The 19,416-nt window shown below is 38.8% G+C and overlaps 1 protein-coding gene across 6 annotated transcripts in view; it reads right to left on the bottom strand.

Annotated features, from left to right (window-relative positions):
• Greb1l (GREB1 like retinoic acid receptor coactivator) overlaps window positions 1–17,920 on the bottom strand; it is a 245,621-nt gene extending 227,701 nt beyond the window's left edge. For 3 of the 6 annotated variants that reach the window (XM_048363112.1, XM_048363118.1, XM_048363119.1), the window contains exons 1-2: window positions 6,601–6,926; window positions 1,871–1,994 (exon numbers count right to left, since the gene is read on the bottom strand). The gene's annotated coding sequence lies outside the window, so the exon portion shown is untranslated. Of the gene's footprint in view, window positions 1–1,870; window positions 1,995–6,600; window positions 6,927–17,116; window positions 17,318–17,819 lie in introns of those variants that run through there. The other 3 variants (XM_048363113.1, XM_048363115.1, XM_048363116.1) reach the window with 3 other exon arrangements.
• Between the last annotated feature and the right edge of the window lie 1,496 nt (window positions 17,921–19,416).

The following is a 19,416-nucleotide window of genomic DNA, read 5'->3' as shown; positions in this document are numbered from 1 at the left end:
AGAGCAAGTAGTCAAAGATATCCAAAAGAAAATAGGAACCAAATCATAGGAACAGATAATGTCCCAGATGGATGTAAACCAAGGTTTTGTGCCATTTCTTGTTAGCCATTTTTTCAGGATGTGGACCTAAAATTAATTACACCAACTGACACTGAATTATGCCTTGTGGTTCCATCTGCTATATAATTAGAGCCCTGAAGAACTATTAAGCTTTCTTCTTAAGATCAGGCCCCTTAATTCTACTTGATGACTATACTCTTATCTACACAAAAGAATTAGAGATCAGCTTTCAAAACTCGATTCTGATTAGATGCTTGATTTCAAAGTTATAAGTGGTTTTACGAAAGTTGCAGAAAATTTGGGACAGGCGTGGTATCAGCTCAACTATAACAGAAGACAGAGTTAAACTAAAAGGTTGACTTAGGGTCTGCCCACAATGCCCCTATTACATCAGAAGTAAAAAGTAATTATTTTTATATTTCCTGACACACATTGTGGCCACATGCAGGTGACAGCATTGAGGTTAGCTCTTGTCTTCTGAAAAGTGTCATTTAACCATATTCCAAACTCTTGCTTCTGAGAAAACCTACAGAAACTGATGGTTGACTTACTTGGAATGCTAGGTAAACAAGATTCCCTATGTCTATAATCACTTTTAAACAGAGTCATTGTGATTAGGTAGCATTTAAGGTCAGGAAAATAGCTCTAACTTCCTAAAATGTAATTTTCAGATATATGGCAACAGATGTCACAGAAAACTATTTACTAGACACATCATAATGACCGTATTTAGATTAAAAACAAAAACATATAAATCATTAAAGATCCAAGTGGAAAACTGAAGACAACATAGGACACTATTTTACATAAAGATTCATTAAAAATAATCAAAATCGTATTAATTTAAAAAACTAAAGACAATGAAACGTTCATTGTTTAATGCCAAACTAGAAAGCTACATTTCCAATTATTTTATTTGATGAGCCTGTAAGACCATCACTTTGTTAAACTATAGAAAAGAATCTCAAAAATATTTTTTGTAATAAATGAAGATGAGGAGATTGATCTCAGCACGATAGTCTCTCAATATGAATCTATGCTTGAAATCCCAAACCAAACCTGCTGATTCAGCACAAAGTCATCAACAGAATTCTTATCTGTAAATGGAGTCATCTTTTGTCTGTCTGAAAAAAGGGCAATGCACAGGAAATCAGCCAAATCTGGGCCAGATGGTCCCTGATTCAAGTTTCATTCTCTCCATCCCCCACTCACCCTGGCACTCCAAAATTAGATTAAGGTAGCCTTTTCAGTTCCCAGGTAATAATAACCTGACTGCAGGATAAGACGTTTTTACAATTACCTATGGCTTTACCCCAGCACCATCTAATTTGTTAAACAGAATATCCTAATAAAACATTAATTTAAAAATTGTTATGCAGCAGTGATTACAAAGAAAATATTTCTTAAGAAAACCCGCTGTTTCTTAGGTATGGCATGAAGTTTTGCCAGGAAGATTGCTAATTTGTCCTCATCTATTGTTTTCCTCAAGCCACGATACAAGTTTTAAAATAAACCCAGAAATAAATGACTTCTCAGTCATTTTCTGCAGGTTATACCAGTAGGTGATCACTTTACAAAGGGGTTCATAATTTGTAATCCAGAATCATTTTTTTATAATTACCAATGACAAGCTACCAACAAAAAGAATTGCAATAATAACTAATCCTAATATGTAAATAAATACTAACAAAACTTTGGTTACCGAGTATGTATTTTAGGATTAGGCTTTGATGCAAATGATGAAGTAAAAGAGAGAAAGTAAAAATGGTGCCATAGCATAGTATTTTCACAAAGTATTCATATACTGCACTTGGGACGGGAGAATCTCTTCCACATAGATCTCCCACAGGGTCTGCCATCCAAATAGAGAAAGACTTTGCTTCTTAGAGTTTGCTTTTTCCACGACTTGGAAGTTTAAAGGAAGCATAGAAAAGCTGAGAAAGTACAAAAATGAGATTTGTGTTTAAGAGAGAGGTACACCTAAGAATGGAGAGGAAAATGTATCAACATATTCCACTGGGATTACAGAGAAAAAACTCACAAGTTTTGATTATGAGAAAAATTGTGACCTCATATCATAGAATATGTAAATTAGAATGCTGCTAAAAATATACATTCCAAACCACTAGTTAACATAAAATGAAGTTTTAAATGTAAAACAGAAATGTCTCACTCTATTAATTACAGCAAGGCATGCAAAATTATGTTTTAAGTCTGGAGGCACTTAATGGAAATGTGTATATTAAAAAAACAAGATTTCTCAAAAAAATGTTCAAAATACAGTCCTTAACTTTTTCTGACTAAAAAAAATTAAATATAAAATAAACCAAGACCTTTTCTTTGAAGGGGATTCTTGGCTCCACAGGAGTTTCTTGGAAAACATTTACATGTATGTGGTTTAAGTAAATCTTATCAACCAACAAATGGCATTCCCTTTAGTAAACTTTATAATCCTTCTTATAATTACTTTGGAAATGTCAGTGCGAAGTACTTTTATTGGCATACTACAGTGTCTCCCAAAATTTACATATAGAAAGGTTAGAATAGATCAAAGAGGTTTTCCATCTATTTGTTTGTTTTTTTTTAACACAAGATAATCACAGGTCAGTAAGTGACTAAAGACAAAAATGACCTGAAAATATGCAATCAACAGCAAGTCTCAGAAATGGCCTGTTTTATTGCAGGAAAGTAGAAAAGGTTACTAAAGACAGCAGAAGGAAACCTTTCTGAGGACATTCATGGTAGCATATAGAATGCAGTGACTAAACAGTAAAGAAAAATCATAGAACTTCAAATCTTGACGTTCTGTCTCCAGAGAACAGTGGTAAGTGGAAATGTCCTCAAAATCAGACCCTCAAAAGTTGTTTATACGGCTGAGAATATGGCCTAGTGAAAAGAGTGCTTGCCTCATATACATGAAGCCCTGGGTTCGATTCCCCAGCACTACATATGTAGAAAATGGCCAGAAGTGGCGCTGTGGCTCAAGTGGCACAGTGCTAGCTTTGAGCAAAAAGAAGCCAGAGACAATGCTCAGGCCCTGAGTTCAAGTCCCAGGACTGGCAAAACATACACACACACACACACACACACACACAAACACACACACACGTTGTTTATAACTGACTCATAATTATACATGAGACAAAATGAACAAATGATTAAAAGTATAGTCTGTATAATATGTATACAGTACATAGATATGTATATATAGCATACATCAGTGTACTTAGGATAACTTCAATTGCTGCTTCTTAACATCTTAAATTTATTTAACTGAAATGAAATTCTGTAAGTTATTTCTGGTTAAAACAATACTATTTTCCTTTACACAATGCCATAAGATAATACTTGGAATCACACAGGCAATCGTGTACCTACTGTTAGATGTGCTTTCATAGCATATGTTAATTTTCATTGCATGGAATTATAAGATTGTAAACATATTGCTAATGAAAAATTGATAATCAGTTAAGAACCTTTAAAATTAAAGCAACTGAGCATTGGTTGTTTAATAAATTGTCTTTTCTTTAGTGTGATCAGGGATTACAGTATTCATAAAAAGGGTAAAATAACTATTCACATTAAAATTCTCTATTTTCTGAGCTTGTTTATAGACTTTCTAAGATTAATTTACATTTAAATGTAACAAACACAAAGGCAGCTGGACTATCATAACTAGTTTTTAGGGGAAAGAAAATTTGCAAGTACATGACGCTTTCTAATCACTTAGCTTGATGCAGCATTACAATAGAATTTATATGCTAATATGCTTTAAGAATTAAGGGGAAACTAACTAATAGAATTTTAGTCATAAAAATCAACTCACAACAGACTGCTGCTGCATACAAGTTTCTGAAAAACCAGGCTATATCAACAACAATAAATGACTATGAAAGTGGAATAAGCTAAAATTTTACAGAATAACTTTATGAACTTTCTCTTTAATGTGTTCTAATATAAACAAATAAGTTCAAAAACTAAAATGCTATTGCCTAAGTATTGGTTCTAAATATCATTTATATCTTTTCTTTCTCTTTCTTTTTTCCCTTTCCTTCCTTCCATCCTTTTTTCCTTCTTTCCTTTTCTTCCTTCCTAACCTCTCCTTTTTTGTTGGTTCACAAATATGGTAGGAAATTTAATTTCGCATAAAGAAATATCTGTAAAAAAGATAATGTTTATGATAAGTGTGACATTGATTTCATCTTATTTTTAATATACATAAAGAGAAATATACCCCAGGCCAAATTAGAGGGGATACAACTTTCATTGTAAAAAACTATTACAAACTTAAATTGCTAGGTTAAGTTAGATTTATAAGAAGGTTGCGTAAAATCTTTACTTTCTCATTAAAATCGGCATTTCTCATAATCAATACGCATCAGTAGAATAACTGTTATTAATATATTATTATTATATATAATATTAATAATATAATTGTAAATGTGTTTTAAGTAGTTTGAAGGTCACAATGGGCTTTCAATCATTTTCTTATTAAATGATAATTCTGTGCCTTAAATTTACAATACATCTCAAAAGGAGAATATTTACTAAAATTATCTTCTGCTATAAGTCAAAAAATAAGGACATGAGTTGAATAATGATCAATTTCATATTCTCTTCCCTCTCCTAAAATATGCATGGGACAGTTTTTGTGTTACCCATGAGGTGTCCATAGCAATATTCATACCATGAATCCCTTAACATCCCTAGCACTATTTTAGATTTTACATTCCATGCTTCATGAATAAATTAAAAACATATTTTAGTATCCCCTTCCTGTGGTTGTATCTGCACTATCTCTGTATCTTATCTGAGTACATTGGGAACCATGTATACTGGTATTAGAATTAGGAAAGTGAAAGGGAATACCAAAATTGAGAGACACAGGGTAAAAAGACAAACGACTACAAAAGCAAAGCTTGCAAAACTGTTTAGTGTAAATCAATTGAACAACTCATGGGGGGAAAGGGAAAGGGGGAGGGGGGAGGGAGGAATGAGGGAAGGAGGTAACAAACAGTACAAGAAATATATCCAATGCCTAACTTATGAAACTGTAACCTCTCTGTATATCAGTTTGACAATAAAAATTTTAAAAAGAAAAAAGAAAATGAACAAGAAAACTTCACTAGGTATCAGTCCAATTATTTTATTTTTTTTGTATTAGGGAAAATAACATCTTTGTATATTATATTATATAATTTACTACATTATTAATGGTTTGGGGAATGTGGTTTGAATAAAATTAGATCTGAGTTTATAAAATTACAAGCCACAGCACTGTGTTTTAACTAGATTGTAGTGTTTCCCAAGGGAAAGGAAAGCTCTTTTTTCCCTTGTGTTCTCACAGCATCAATTCCATTTATAGGTACCTAACAAAGACTTAACCAACTTACTTTTATGGTTAATATCCTATTCAATGGGGAAATTCTATTATTCACACTGCTTTCAACCTCTTACTCAGTAGGAAAATTATGAAGAGAAAAATGGCTTTTTAAAGGAAGCAATACATTTGAGAAAGTAATTACTTTTCGTCTAAATGAAAACTGAAAGACAAGTTGGTATTATAATTATTGATGCCAATTATTAGTTCAAAGTCTGGAAACATCAGCATAAGTTAAACTCACATCTTAATCTCAGTTAGAATTATGATGTCTGTTTGCAATACATGAAAAAATTTAACTTCCCAACAGTAAAGCTATATAGGCATCTGATAATCTCTCATGTAATGCTAAAAACAAACACTGTTTTGATTTGGGAAGTTCACAGTTTAAAACTAATATTAATTGTAACATACACAGTGCAAGAAATTTTGACATATTTTGCAAAACACTTTTTTCCAGAGTATCCATTCCATAGTACTGTTTCACTATGCACTATTATCCTAGAATCTATGTCTTCAGTTTCATTATTTATTATTATTATTATTATTATTATTATTATTATTATTACCACCACCACTACCACCACCACCACCACCATTGCCAGGCTTGGAGCTTGAACTCTAGGCCTGGGCTCTGTCCCTGAGCTTCTTTTTGCTCAAGCCTGGGGTTCTACCACTTGAGCTACAGTATCACTTCCAGCTTTTTCTGAGTAGTTTATCAGAGATAAGCATCTCATAGACTTTCCTGCCTGGGTTGGCTTTGAACTGCAATCCTCAGATCTCAGCTTTCTGGGTAGCTAGGATTACAGGTGTGGGCCACTAGCATCTGGCTTCAACTGCATTTTGACAAGTTTAAAGTTCAAACTATGTAAGATATACAAACAAATGTATAATTTTAAAAAATAGGGGAAAGTATTAGAGACAGCATCTTGCTATGCAACCTAGGTTTGCCTAAAACTCACTATACAGCCCAGATTAGCCCAGAACTCAAGATCATCCTTCCTCAACCTTCTTAACTACTGAGATTATAAGCATGTGTAACTATGCCCAGTTTAAATAAGTAAATTCAAAAATAACTTGAATATTCATGAAAAGTTTCAAAAGTCTTCACCATTTTACAAAATTCAGAAACAAAGGAAGCCAGACACGGTGATTCATACCTGCAATTCTAGCTACTTGGAAGGCTGAAATGTGAGGAATCATAGCTTGAGGTGAGCTTGAACAAAACAAGATCACAAAACTTAATCTTAACAGAAGAATCTGGGCATGGTGGCATGATCTAAGCATCACAGTTACAGCAGGAAGGTAAAATAGGAGGACTACAGTCCAGGTATAGGTACAGGGAGAAAAAGCAAGCTCATATCTCAAAATGTTCAATACAAGCCAAGTACTACTGACTCATGCCTCTAATCCTGGCTACACAGGAGCTGAGATCTGAAGATGATGGTTCAAACCAGCCCAGTCATGAGAAGTCCATGAGGCTGCTAACCACCAAAAAGCCAGAAATGGAGCTGTGGGTCAAATGGTAGAGTGTTAGCCTCAAGCTCAAAAGCTCAGGGAAAGTGTCCGTGCCCTGAGGTCAAGCCCCAGGACTGCGCTTGCTCACTCACTCACTCATTCACTTGCCCTCCCTCCCTCCCTCCCTCCCTCCCTCCCTTCCTCTCTCTCTCTCTCACACACACAAAATGACCAGTGCAAAAAAGGGTTGGAGGTGTGGCTCAGTTATAACTACTTTCAACGTCCTATGTGAATGTGTAGTTTCTATTATTGATGATGTTTTGTATCACCTTCCTATGTTTGTACCTACACTATCTCTGTAATCTTATCTGAGTATATTGGAAACCGTGTTTACTGGTATTGGAAGTAGGAAATTCAAAGGGAATACCAAATTCGAGAGACACGGGGTAAAAAAAGAGAAATAACTACAAAAGCAATACTTGCAAAACTGTTTGGTGTAAGTGAACTGAACAACTGGGCGGGGGGGAGGGAAGGGGGGGAGGGAGGGGGGCATGAGGGACAAGGCAACAAACAGTACAAGAAATGTATCCAACGCCCAACGTATGATACTGTAACCTCTCTGTACGTCAGTTTGAAAATAAAAATTTGAGAAAAAAAAAAAAAAAGGGTTGGAGGTGTGGCTCAGCAGCAGAGCATATACCCAACAAGTGTTAGATCCTGAAATCAAACTCCAGTCCTGCCAAAAAGAGAGACTATTTTGGATTTATTTTTCCAGGCTATCATCCTTTATTCAAACAATAATGCTACTGACCTGGCTTCTGAAGGGTTTGGACCTTTGCCTTAGAATTTCTAGTGGAGGTAATAAGCTTATGTTGTTCCATCTAACCTGCCTTCCCTTCGTGCTAGCACCTTTGATCTGAAAAGGGCTTGGCATAGGTTAGGAAGGAACACACAGCCATGGAACAAAGTTAACAAGTCCCTACAGATGTCACCTATTAATTTATTCATAAATGTTTATGGAAGGCATTTGTGTGCTTATCCTAGGTGCTTCAGATAAGAAGAGTAGTGAGTAAAGGAGACAGGGTATCTGCAATGTGGAGCTGTGGTTCAAACTTGGTAAATAAACCCAGATATGAATACCACAGAAACCATTCCACACCCACCATCATACAGTCTTGTAGAGTCTACTTCCCAGATAGACTGAATTAATTTCAGAAGAATTAATATGCCTTTTATCACCTACCTATACCACCTTCAGCAATGGTAGAAACATTTGCCACAAGTAATCTTTCTGGGTAATATAAATCATTTAAAGACACAATTCCTGATATGCTGATCTTACAGTGTATTAGAATATAGCCTGGAGGACAGAATAGTAGCTTTGAAATCCACTGGTTTTAGGTTGAATTCTGCCTTCCCACATAGGGGCGCTTATGGAATTTACTCAAATCTTTCTGAGCTTGAATTTTCCTAGCTATAAAAAATGAAAATAATAATGCCTATTTTACAGGGCTGTTGTAACAATTAGAAATGATGTATGGCTGGAGCAGATGGCTCACTCCTCTAATCATAGCTACCCAGGAAGCTGAGATCTGAGGATCAGGGTCAAAGCCAGCCTAGGAAAAGTCTGTGAGACTCTTATCTCCAACTAACCACCAAAAAAGCCAGAAGTGAAGCTGTGTCTTAAGTAGTAGAGCACTAACCTTGAGTGAAAAATGCCAAGTGAGATTGCAAGACTAGCAAGCGTAAGGCCCTAAATTCAATCTCCCAGTACTGCCAAAAGACAGAAAGGAAGGAAGGAAAGAAAGGAGGGGGAAGGGAAGAAAAGAGAAGAGAAGAACAAAAAGGAGGGAAGAAGGAAAGAAGGACAGAAAGAGAGAGGGAAAGAGAGAGGGAAACTCTTACCCCATAAAAAAGAAAATTAGCAGTATAAAACACTTGACTAAGGCTGTCAAAATAGAATAAAAAATTGACTTAAAATCTAAACATAATAAAATCTAATTTCTCAAAATGCTGCACATGCAATATTTTTTTAAATGGGAAAATATTCTCAGAATAGAATTTATCTACCTTACTTATTATTAAAGGCATGAGAAGACATTAGAAACAATATGGTAAACTAGAAAGCACACAGTACTGGCTGGGTGACTTTAGGCAATTCACAAAATACCTATGACTCATGCCTGTAAAATTCAGTAACACACCAAGTAAAAATGGAAGGATGCCTGTAATTCCAGCCACTAGAAGAAGTAGAAATTGGGACAATCATGATTTGAGATTAGCATGGGCAAAAATTATCAAGACTCTATTTTAGCAAACAAGCTGGGTGTGGTTGGTCATGTCTGTAATCCCAGCTCCTTGGGAGGTATAGAAAGGAAGAAGTCTGAGGCTCCTCTGGGCTAACTGATTCTTCCTGAAAATAAAACAAAAAACAAAAAACAAGGAAAAAGAGCCAGGGGTATAGCTCAAGCAATAGAGTGTTTTCCTAGCACATATGAGGCCCTGAGCTTAAGCAACCACTACCACTAAGAAAACAAAAAAGGAATATTGGCTGTTTGTGGGTATATTACAGGTATGGTTACAAATTAGAGTAACAGTCCTTCAAATCCCCAATACTAATAAAGATGGTTTATATACGTTTGCTGTAAGTAATGGCCATTAAATTGCTTTAAAAACAATACAGGAAATTAGCCAGGCACTGGTGGCTCATACTGTAATCCTAGGTAGTCAGGAGGCTGAGATCTGAGGATTTGGGGTTGAAAACAGTCCAGGCAGGAAAGTCCATGAGACTCTTATCTTCAATAAGCACAAAGAAGCTGGAAGTGGAGCTTGAGAAAAAAAAAAAGTTCTGAGACAATGTCTGGACTCCAAAAACAAGCCCTAGGACCAGTATAAAGAAAAGGAAATTTAAAAAACTGTAATACATCAATGAGAATTATATCAATTACATCTTTGCTTCATATGGTGACCTATATAAGTAGCAGTGATAACTTTTGAAATATCTACTCTATAAAAGCTGAATTTACAGAACAAAAAATTTAAGGAGCTAGTTTATGATCTTGTGTCCATAAAAATCCATATTTGTAGGTCTGAACTTAGATATTCTTATCCCATCAGTCTAGTGACGAATAATGCATATTTTAAAAGCAAATGTGGGGAGGTTTGATCTCTTTACAAAGTGATTAGCTGAAGTCTTTCAAGAGTTTGGTCCACTAGAGAGCAAAGAATTTTGAAGTCAGAAGATCTCCTTTGCCCCTCTGACCTAATCCTTCACTCCCTCCTTCACTTGCTTCTCCCTTTCAGCTCCACTGAACAACTTCTTGGTTGTCTCCCTAGCAGTCCCTCAACCCCAAAGCTTCCCAGGGCTCAGTTCTTCACCTCATTCATTCCTTCACCCGGGTGTCACTTCTCACTGACATCTGGCAAAGAACCACAGCCCCCAACTCACTTTCTATTGCTTCCTTCGGCTTCGTTTTCCTTTCTAGTGTAACACTACCTAAAAGGCAGGATATGTTACTCATCCCATAAAGAAAAGGCTATTTGTCACTTTTCTTCACCGGGATATCTCTATACCTAGAACAGAACCTGCTAGAGTTTAGAGAGATCTAACCTGGTCTAGGTAAAACGAATTCAACTTCATAGATTAAGTGATAGGAAGCAGAAACAGCTAGCTAGTGAAGAGCTTGTTATGTTAATGAAGATTCCTGGACCCTTCTAGATATTCTGATTTAATAGACCTTAGAGGAGAGAAGGGAGAGGCCTATGAATATCTAACAAGAACCGGCTAATATTTATGATTTTGGAGAGTTGTCAAGTGATTTGGCTCATTTTTTAAATTGAAAGTCAATTAATTCTACTTCTGAAAAGAGAAACAATCAATCTGGGAAAACTATCATATTCATACATTTTCCAGAAGAGAAAAATTGGTTTTGTAATTTTTTATACCTAAGCTATCTACCTAAATAAGTAAAATGATTCTGCAATAGGGATATTTGCACTTGGACTATTTCACACTATTTTCATAAATATACCACTGCCTGATTTTATTTATTTGTTTATTACGTCAGTACTAGAGCTTGAACTCCAACCCTGGGTGTTCTCCCTTAGCTTTTTTATCCAAGGCTGGTACTTTGCCACTTGAAATACCTCCACTTCTGGCGTTTTGGTGGTAAGTGGAGATAAGAGTTTCATGGATGTTTCTGTGTAGGCTGGCTTCAAACTGCAATCCTCATATCTGAGGCTCCTGAGTAGCTAGGATTACAGGCCAGGCTATAATCTGTTTGTTAACATCATGTGTACGCTTTTCTATTATTTTTACTCTTATAAAATAATATTTAATTGACATTTTGCATATGTACTGCATATTTGAATAATTGCTTCTAACAAATTTCTAGAAGAGACACTTTTTCAGTGGTTAATATTTTCTGTATCTACACAATCCTACATAGCCACCAGCTACATGCAACCACTGAGCACCTGAAATTTAACTAGAACAAATGATAAATACAAACTTTTGTTGTAGATAATGTTAGTTAAATAACCCTTAAATGGCTACCTGTGGCAAAAAGCCACAGGGCAGGTCTTGATAAAGTCATACATGATGCCACATTGTTCTCCAGAAAGAAAATGTACTTATTTGCCTTCACTCTTGGTATATGGCAAAAATCATTTCTTTGTTCATCTGCCACCAGTAGATTTTATCTATTTGTTAAATCTTCATAATTTGAAAGTTGAAAAATGTTCAGTTTTAATGTACATTTTTTGATAATTAATAATGTTAAATGGGGCATTACTTCTGTCATCACACTCATTCAATTGTTTCCTCCCCTACTGTTTTAATTCTTGGAAGCTTTGAGCTTAAATTTTTCTAGTTTGGCCTATTTGTTTTCTCTTTTCTCTCTTTTTGGGGGGAGGTGGGGAGGGTAGAGGGGGAGGGTGGAGAGGAGGAAGCATTGGGATTTGAACTTGGGACAGTGCACCAGCTTGCTTGCTCAGCTGGTACTCTATCACTTGAGATTTGCTCCAGCCTAGTTTTTTGCTAGTTATTTTAGAGGTGGAGTCGCACAAACTTTTCTACCTGGGCTGGTCTTAAACCTCAATGCTGAGGGCCTCAGCCTCCTCAGTAGCTAGGATTATAGGTGTAAGTCACTTATACCCAGCCTCCATTTGTTTTCTTTAAAATTCATGGCAAGATTTAACTTCACATTAAAGTGTGAAGTTAGCTTCAGACTTTATTGTCTACCAATTCACCATCAAGATAAAATAATGTGTCATTATTTACAAGTGTCCTGATTCATCACTCAGATTATTGTTTGGCACATCTAGGCATATGAGTTTATAGATTTGTCTGAAATAAGTTTTGAGAGATCAAAAGACAAATGCTGATGAATAATAATAGCTACCCTTCATTCCATGTTTAACATAGAAGTGGTTATATTTCTAAATTGTTTTGTAGTAATTAATAGAATGACTTTTTAGAGGTTGTTGGAAGTTTCTTACTTCTTAGAGTAGTCATTCAGCATTATAAAGGGTTGTTAAAATGAGGTTGGTAAGGCCCCTCAGAGTTTTTGACCCAGTGAGTTGGGTGTTATGTAAGCGTCTGTATCTAACCCCAAATTCAAGTGCAATCTCATAATAAAAATAAGTTTCCTCAAATATATGGACACTTCTAGAAAAGTGTGACAATATGCAATTTTGACAAAATACTACCAATTTGTACAAAATTTCTAAATCAAGCCCACTATTACTAATTCATTTTATATTTATAATCACAGCAATCCTATACAGAAGTTTGGTGATTAGAACAGTAATTGTTTATTTATTAATTAATTTATTTATTTTTTTTGGCCAGTCCTGGGCCTTGGACTCAGGGCCTGAGCCCTGTCCCTGGCTTCTTCCCGCTCAAGGCTAGCACTCTGCCACTTGAGCCACAGCGCCGCTTCTGGCCGTTTTCTGTATATGTGGTGCTGGGGAATCGAACTTAGGGCCTTGTGTATCCGAGGCAGGCACTCTTGCCACTAGGCTATATCCCCAGCCCCAGAACAGTAATTGTTAATCCCATTTTTCAGAATAAAAAGCATGAAAAAAAATCTTCTAGGCACTCAGGGAGTTAGAAAAGCCAAAATAAGCAAGTCTTGTAACCTTGGTAAATATAGACAAATAGCAATACAGGACACACTCAATGCTTGCTTCTCCAGGCTGGTACCATAAAAAAATAGAACCATGCCTTAAACAGAGAAGATAATACATGATATAGTTTGCTACATCAACATTTATGAAGTGTTGATTATATGTTAATCTCTACTAATCATGGCTATGGTCTATAAGGACTGTTGAAAATATTCAGAGAGCATAGGGGGAAATAATAAAGTCTGAACTCACACCTTGAAAAGATAGTGAGTTTTCTATATATTTGTCCTAAATAGAGAGGAAAGAAGCCAATACTTTGTGTTTTGGTGGGTGGTGAGGGTAAACAGAGTTGGGTAAAAGAGAAGTCCCTATGGGATTTCACATGAGGACCTGGGGGAGAGGCAATCACCAGTTAGTCAAGAATGAGAGGGAAGGAAGAGTACACAATAGGACCCTCCTAGGGCTCAACAGCACAAAGAGCTGCTGTTATCCATGTTGAGTTTGTGTTTGCCAAAAATATCAGGGCTGCTAGGACTCCAGAATGTACAAGGGCATGCTTTTGTGTAGTCTAAACTACCATGTCTATCTAAGAACTCAAAGTCAGAGGGCATAACTCCATAATCCATATAGATAACTATAGCAATTCTCCTGAGAAAACTATCCTCACTGCAAGAAATGTAAATCACGGCAAATAAGTAACAATTTAGCTATTTCAAATTACCAGAAATGTGGAGATTTCCTTAGTAAAATAAAATGGGGAGGGTGGGTGTTGGTGGCTTACCCTTGCAATCTCAGCTACTCAGGAAGCTGATATCTAAGGATCTCCAAAAGCCAGCTCAAGCAGAAAAGTCCCTGAGACTATTATCTCTATTTAATCAAAAAACCTGAAATGAAACTATGGTTCAAGTGGTAGAACACTAGCATTGAGCAAAAAAGCTCGGGGAGAGCACCTAGGCCCTGAGTTCAAGCCCCAGGCCTGGTGCGTGCACACACACAACACACACACACACACACACACACACACACACACACACACACACACACGAGGGTATTGCCTTTTTTATTCCCTTAGTCCTAGAGTTGGAATATAGAAACTCATGCTTGCTGGTCTGGTATTCTACCACTTGAGCCATACCTCCAATCCTGCTGGTTTTTTTTGCGAAGGTTCGGTTATTTTGAGATAGGGTCTTGAAACTTTTCTGCCTTGGCTGACTTCAAACACTGATCCTTCTACACTTAGTCTCCTGAGGAACTAAAAATTAGAGTAGCTAAAATTAGAGGTTTTAGCCACTGGCACCCAAACTTGTTAATGTTTTTTAACTTTGCAGGGAGCAATTACTATCATAGTAATCTTATAGATAGTACAATTACCATCTCAGAGATCAGAAAGCTCAAGTTCAGATAAGTAAGTTACTTTTCCAATATTACCAGTAAGAGATAGAGTTAGGTTTTAACACAAAACCTCCAAATTTATAGCCTACCTTAGCCATTTACATCTTCACTATGTTGCCTCTCCAGGGAAACAATCCTAAGGATGTTCAGAATAAGAAAAAGTTAAAGAAATAGGAGCAAGGAGAAGGGAAAGAGAAGGAAGAGGAAAACCAAAACAGAAGGACTAAATAACAAGCCATCTATTGCAAAAACTACTACAAAATTATTCAAATGGTCAGACTAAAAAGTATCTAAAATATAAGATATATAAAAATGGAACTAGAAAACATAAACTTATCATTTAGAATAATTTTATTATTGTTCGGTACTTTGTGTTTTTTGTTTTTTTCAAGCTTTTCAGTAAATCAAGATTACTGTAAGTACCTTCACAAATTTATCCTTTTAATTTATATTCTTAACATCCTAATCAAATAGCTTTTTAAATGACTATGATTTATTCTTAATTTCATATAAATGATTTTTGCAATTACCATTTAGAGTACTTTTGAAATTCCTTAATTGAGTTTCTAAATACTGAGCAAAATTAGTCCATTGTTTTTACTGTCACACTGTGCAATCACTCCCCAACTCCTGCATCCACCCAAGAATCATTAGCTCACAGATCGTAGATGTTTCAAAGATTAGGAATGTTTTTTTAACTAAGACTATTATATGAAATAGTTACTTGTTAAGTACATAACAAATAACTATTTAACAAGTAACTAAAACATCTTAGCTGTAATGGATGTTCACAATGTGAATACTTTTGAGAATTACTAATTAACTCATGTCAACCGTCAGTTTTTGAAGTAAGTAAACAGTATTTCCCTTTACCAAAAAGAAATTTTAAGCATTCCAGAAGAGAAATTTCTCTAAAAATGGTACCCTCAGTTGTGAAGAAAATTCACTCTACCATGTCAGTTTAGACCTTAGGGGTTGGCCTCTATAGCAATATAAACAGACATATGGGAAAGTTCAGTAACTCTTCTCCAGTAATATCATCAAAAGCAAAAATGTGCTTTAAACATCTCTAAGCTCCCCTTTAAGAATCCAGCATTCAGAATTTTTTTATTCCCTCACTGTCTAATCATTATACAGTGCAACAGATTATTCTTGGCCATTCTTAGGAACCTATAGAACTATTTTACTTGTCAAATTTGGGCATCAAAAAGACTACCAAAACAACAAGAACAACAACACAAAACTATGCCTCTCAATTCCTTTTATCTAACTGAAGAGGAAACAAAAGCAAGTCCCATTTCCTGATTTGATCAAATGCCTTAAACTTGGCCACCACATTCGTCCTGACTTCTGCAGTTTTTATGCTATATCATGTCAATGGGAGAACACACATAGCCTTTCAGTGTTTTCACACATATACTGTGCAGGACAGAACAAGCTGTAGTTAATGTAAACTATCATTCTCATTCTACTCCATAGCATTCCAAGGTGAAGGAATATTCAACAAAGGCTATAAAATCTGGGGTAAAGATACTGGTATGGTATAGGGGAGGGAAGTTCAACAGTTCTGCTTCCTACCAAACACGAATTCTAAGATTTTTTTTGCTTTAGTATTCTTAAGTACCCACCTTATGCCAGATAAAAGATTCTAAAACCATCCACAAGTGGATATCAAACTAACAATAAACATTATTATATAATCTGGTATTTACTTAATAATATCCAGTTCCTTTCATCTTTGATTTCCATAATGTTCTTTCATTTTTAATAGTTTATACATCCAAGAAATGTACAATTAAAAAAACAAAAGAAATGTATAACTGTGCTTCAGAGTAGCAGGGCATGGGAGGATGGGTAGGAGAGAGAGCTTAATTTTTACAGTATATTCTTCACTGTTATTTGAACATTTTACCGTACTTCTTTAACTTTCAGTATTCTTTTTTTCTCTTAAATACATATCCCGTGCATGTAATTTTATTACTATTTTCAGAGAAAGTGTTTTAAAACCAAGTTTTCAACATCTCAATTTACAAAATCTCACAGAAATTTTCATTAAGAAAAAGAGCCAGTACTTACAAAATTCACAAGAGAATCCCAGAGTTTTGGAGTACAAAAGCTTAAGAAAAGGAATGAAGATGAGTTTTTTTTTTAAAGGGGGCATTTCGTTTAACAGTAATTTTGAAAAAGCAAAGCTCTTTTCCATACTTAAAAGTCTAATTTTTGAAATGGGATTTGAATAGGGCTTTTCATCTAAAGAGGAACCTCAGAGTGCAAAGAGTAGGCAGTGAAATTTGGCTTGTAGCTATTCAGCCAGGTACAGGGGCCAGGTGGGGTGGGTAAGGACTTTGTAACAGTTCCGTTCATAGAAGAAAGAAAGGCGCTGGAAAGAGGAGTTTCTCCAAGATCTGCCTGCCTTGGTTGGAGGCAACAGCTGTTTGTGCAAATGAATCACCTTCGGGGACGTTGCTTGGGCTCGTTTTAAATAAGAAACCCAAGCACCGAATCTATCCTAAGAATTTCTTTTTAATGAAGCTCGGGACAGGCCCGGTGTGAATCGATTTACTTTAACAAGCCGCCCATCATCACCCTAACCCGTCCAGGGAACCCCTTCACCGCGCGGGCTACTTATGTCAGGGTCAGCTGTCAACACAATCCTTTGTGTCTCATTCAGAACAAGAGCGGTCCGGGGCCACTCACCGAAAAATAATGGAAGCGATGGCTGGCAGACGCGCGCGCTCTCCGGACCAAGTGACATTTGCCACTGGAGGTCAGAAACCCACAGACACCGGAGCCAACCGCCGGCCACCTCCGACGCTCCCAATTTTCCCCAAGCTGAGCTGCGCCCACCCGCTCCCGCCTCGTCTCCTGTCCGCGACTCCCTACCTGAGGTCCACCGGCTCCCGCCCCCCCCCGCCCCCCCGCCGCACCCGCTCCCTCGGGTTCCCGACACCGGCCGGGGCGCGTCCCCTCACTGCCCGGTGCTCCCCGCGTCCGCCGCGCCCCTCACCTCCCTCACCCCATGCCCGGGAGGCCCAGCTCCCGCCACAAAGGCTGCGAGCAGAGCCCGGGGTGACAGGCCTTTGGCCTCCGAGCGCGGACCCCAAGGGCTGAGTCGCACGGGCGGGGTGGCGCGAGGCGTCCGGAACACGAGTGCGGTGTGTGGGTTGCCACCCACGCCCGGTCGTCACCACACACCCCGACTCATCCGCACACAGAGGTGTACAATTCCGCACCGCCTTTCTGCTACTCCCGGAAAAGTCAGCCGCGGCGCTGGCCGGAGCCGGCAAGGGTGTCCAGCCCGCCCAAGGGCAGCTCCCGGCTGGCAGGGGCGTGAGCTCGCCTCTCTCGCGCCCTCCCGCCTCCCTACACCCTCGCCCGCGAGTGTCCGCAAGCCGCTCACCTGGCCCTGGCGGAGCGCGAGGGCCGAGGACCCGGTGATGTCCCTCGCCTCGGCCGGCTGCTCTCCCCACCCCCAGTCCGGCTGCCAGCGCCGCGCTCCGCTAGCTCGCTCGCTGGCTCCAGCCGCCTCCTCCGAGGTGCTAGCGCCGCCGGCGGCTGGAGTCTCTGTGGCAGGCCGCGCTGGCCGCGCACTCGGGGACTGGGCGGAGCGAGGCGCGGCGGCGGTGGCGGCGGCGGCGGTCGGAGGCGGATTCCTCAGGTGCGGCCTCTCCCGCCGGCCCCGTAGCTCCGCGAGGGGACCCCGCCTCCAGCACTCGCCGCACCGCGACGGGGCGGTTCCCCTCCGGAAAGGTAAGTGTGCGCCGGGTTCCCATGCGCACCCCCACCAGGCGGGGGCCACCCACACTGTGGAACCCGCACTGTCCCCACGCCTCCATTTCCCAGCTCGGGCGCGCTGAGGATGTGTGTGGCCACTATGGGGTGTGGAAGTGGGGGCGTGCGGATGGTCTTTGGGGAAGGATTGCACAACACACACACACACACACACACACACACACACACACACACACACACACACACACACACACACACACCCCGACTTCATCGCTGGAAGGCGGCGGCTAAAGAGCCCCCAGAGTGACCTCGATCTGGGCAGTGGGGGGTCAAAACCCTTGGCCTTTTGCATGAAGCAGCGTCGGCAGAGGCAGGCCACGGACAAAAACCAAACCCACCCGGGAGCTCTTGACCAGAGTAGTTTGCACCTCCAGGAGGAGCATGTCCCTGGCTCCCCAACCCTGGCAACTCTGGGACGGGTCACCAAGGCTCTAGCTGAGCCTCTTCAGACCACACAGAAGCCTCACTCCAGGGCAACCACCTCCAGCGTATCCCAGTCTCGAGGGTGCCATGGAGCAAAAGTTATCCAGGTTTTCCCTGTACTCCTTAGTGACAGATGTGGCTCCACATTTCATTACCGATGGTTATTAGAGAGGTGACTATGAAAAATTACATTCTAATTGTTGCCAGAGATCAACTACGACGACACCTTCTAGAAGAAGACAGCTCCATGCTGAACCCAGGTGGAAGCATCTAGATACAGAAAGGGTTGACAGATTTTTAATGCCCTTGGAGCAGGGTAGGCCAGAGAGCTCAGGATGTTCATAGAGGTGGGAGAGGCCACTGCAGCCCTGGCCCCAAGTGGATTGGTGTCATTGTCAAGTGCCCTCTAAGTCAGTACTTTCCTTCACTTGTCTTCCTTTTTAGATATATTTACATAACACACTAAAATAAAAGAAAAGAATAGTTTACTTTTCTTCTTTTCTCTCTTGTCAATGTAGAGGGAATTGCCTGAAAGTCTGAAATCACCAGGAAACAGCTCAACCCATAGTTGAGTTGTAACTAGCAAAAATACAAGATTTATTTGTGCTTTCCTGCCCAGAAAAGACTTGAGATTACTTTTTTTTCTTCAATCATTGCTAGGAGCTAAAATCTTTATGTTGTTTTAATAATTGAGTTTCGACTCTTTTTGCTTTTGAAACATACAGAAGCCTGCTAGCTAGAGAGTGGTTTGAACCTGCAACCCAAGCTACTCAGGAGACTGA

This window comes from Perognathus longimembris, chromosome 15 (assembly GCF_023159225.1).
Source record: "Perognathus longimembris pacificus isolate PPM17 chromosome 15, ASM2315922v1, whole genome shotgun sequence".
Taxonomy (NCBI): Eukaryota; Metazoa; Chordata; class Mammalia; order Rodentia; family Heteromyidae; genus Perognathus; species Perognathus longimembris.
This window is presented reverse-complemented; position numbering and strand designations above follow the sequence as displayed.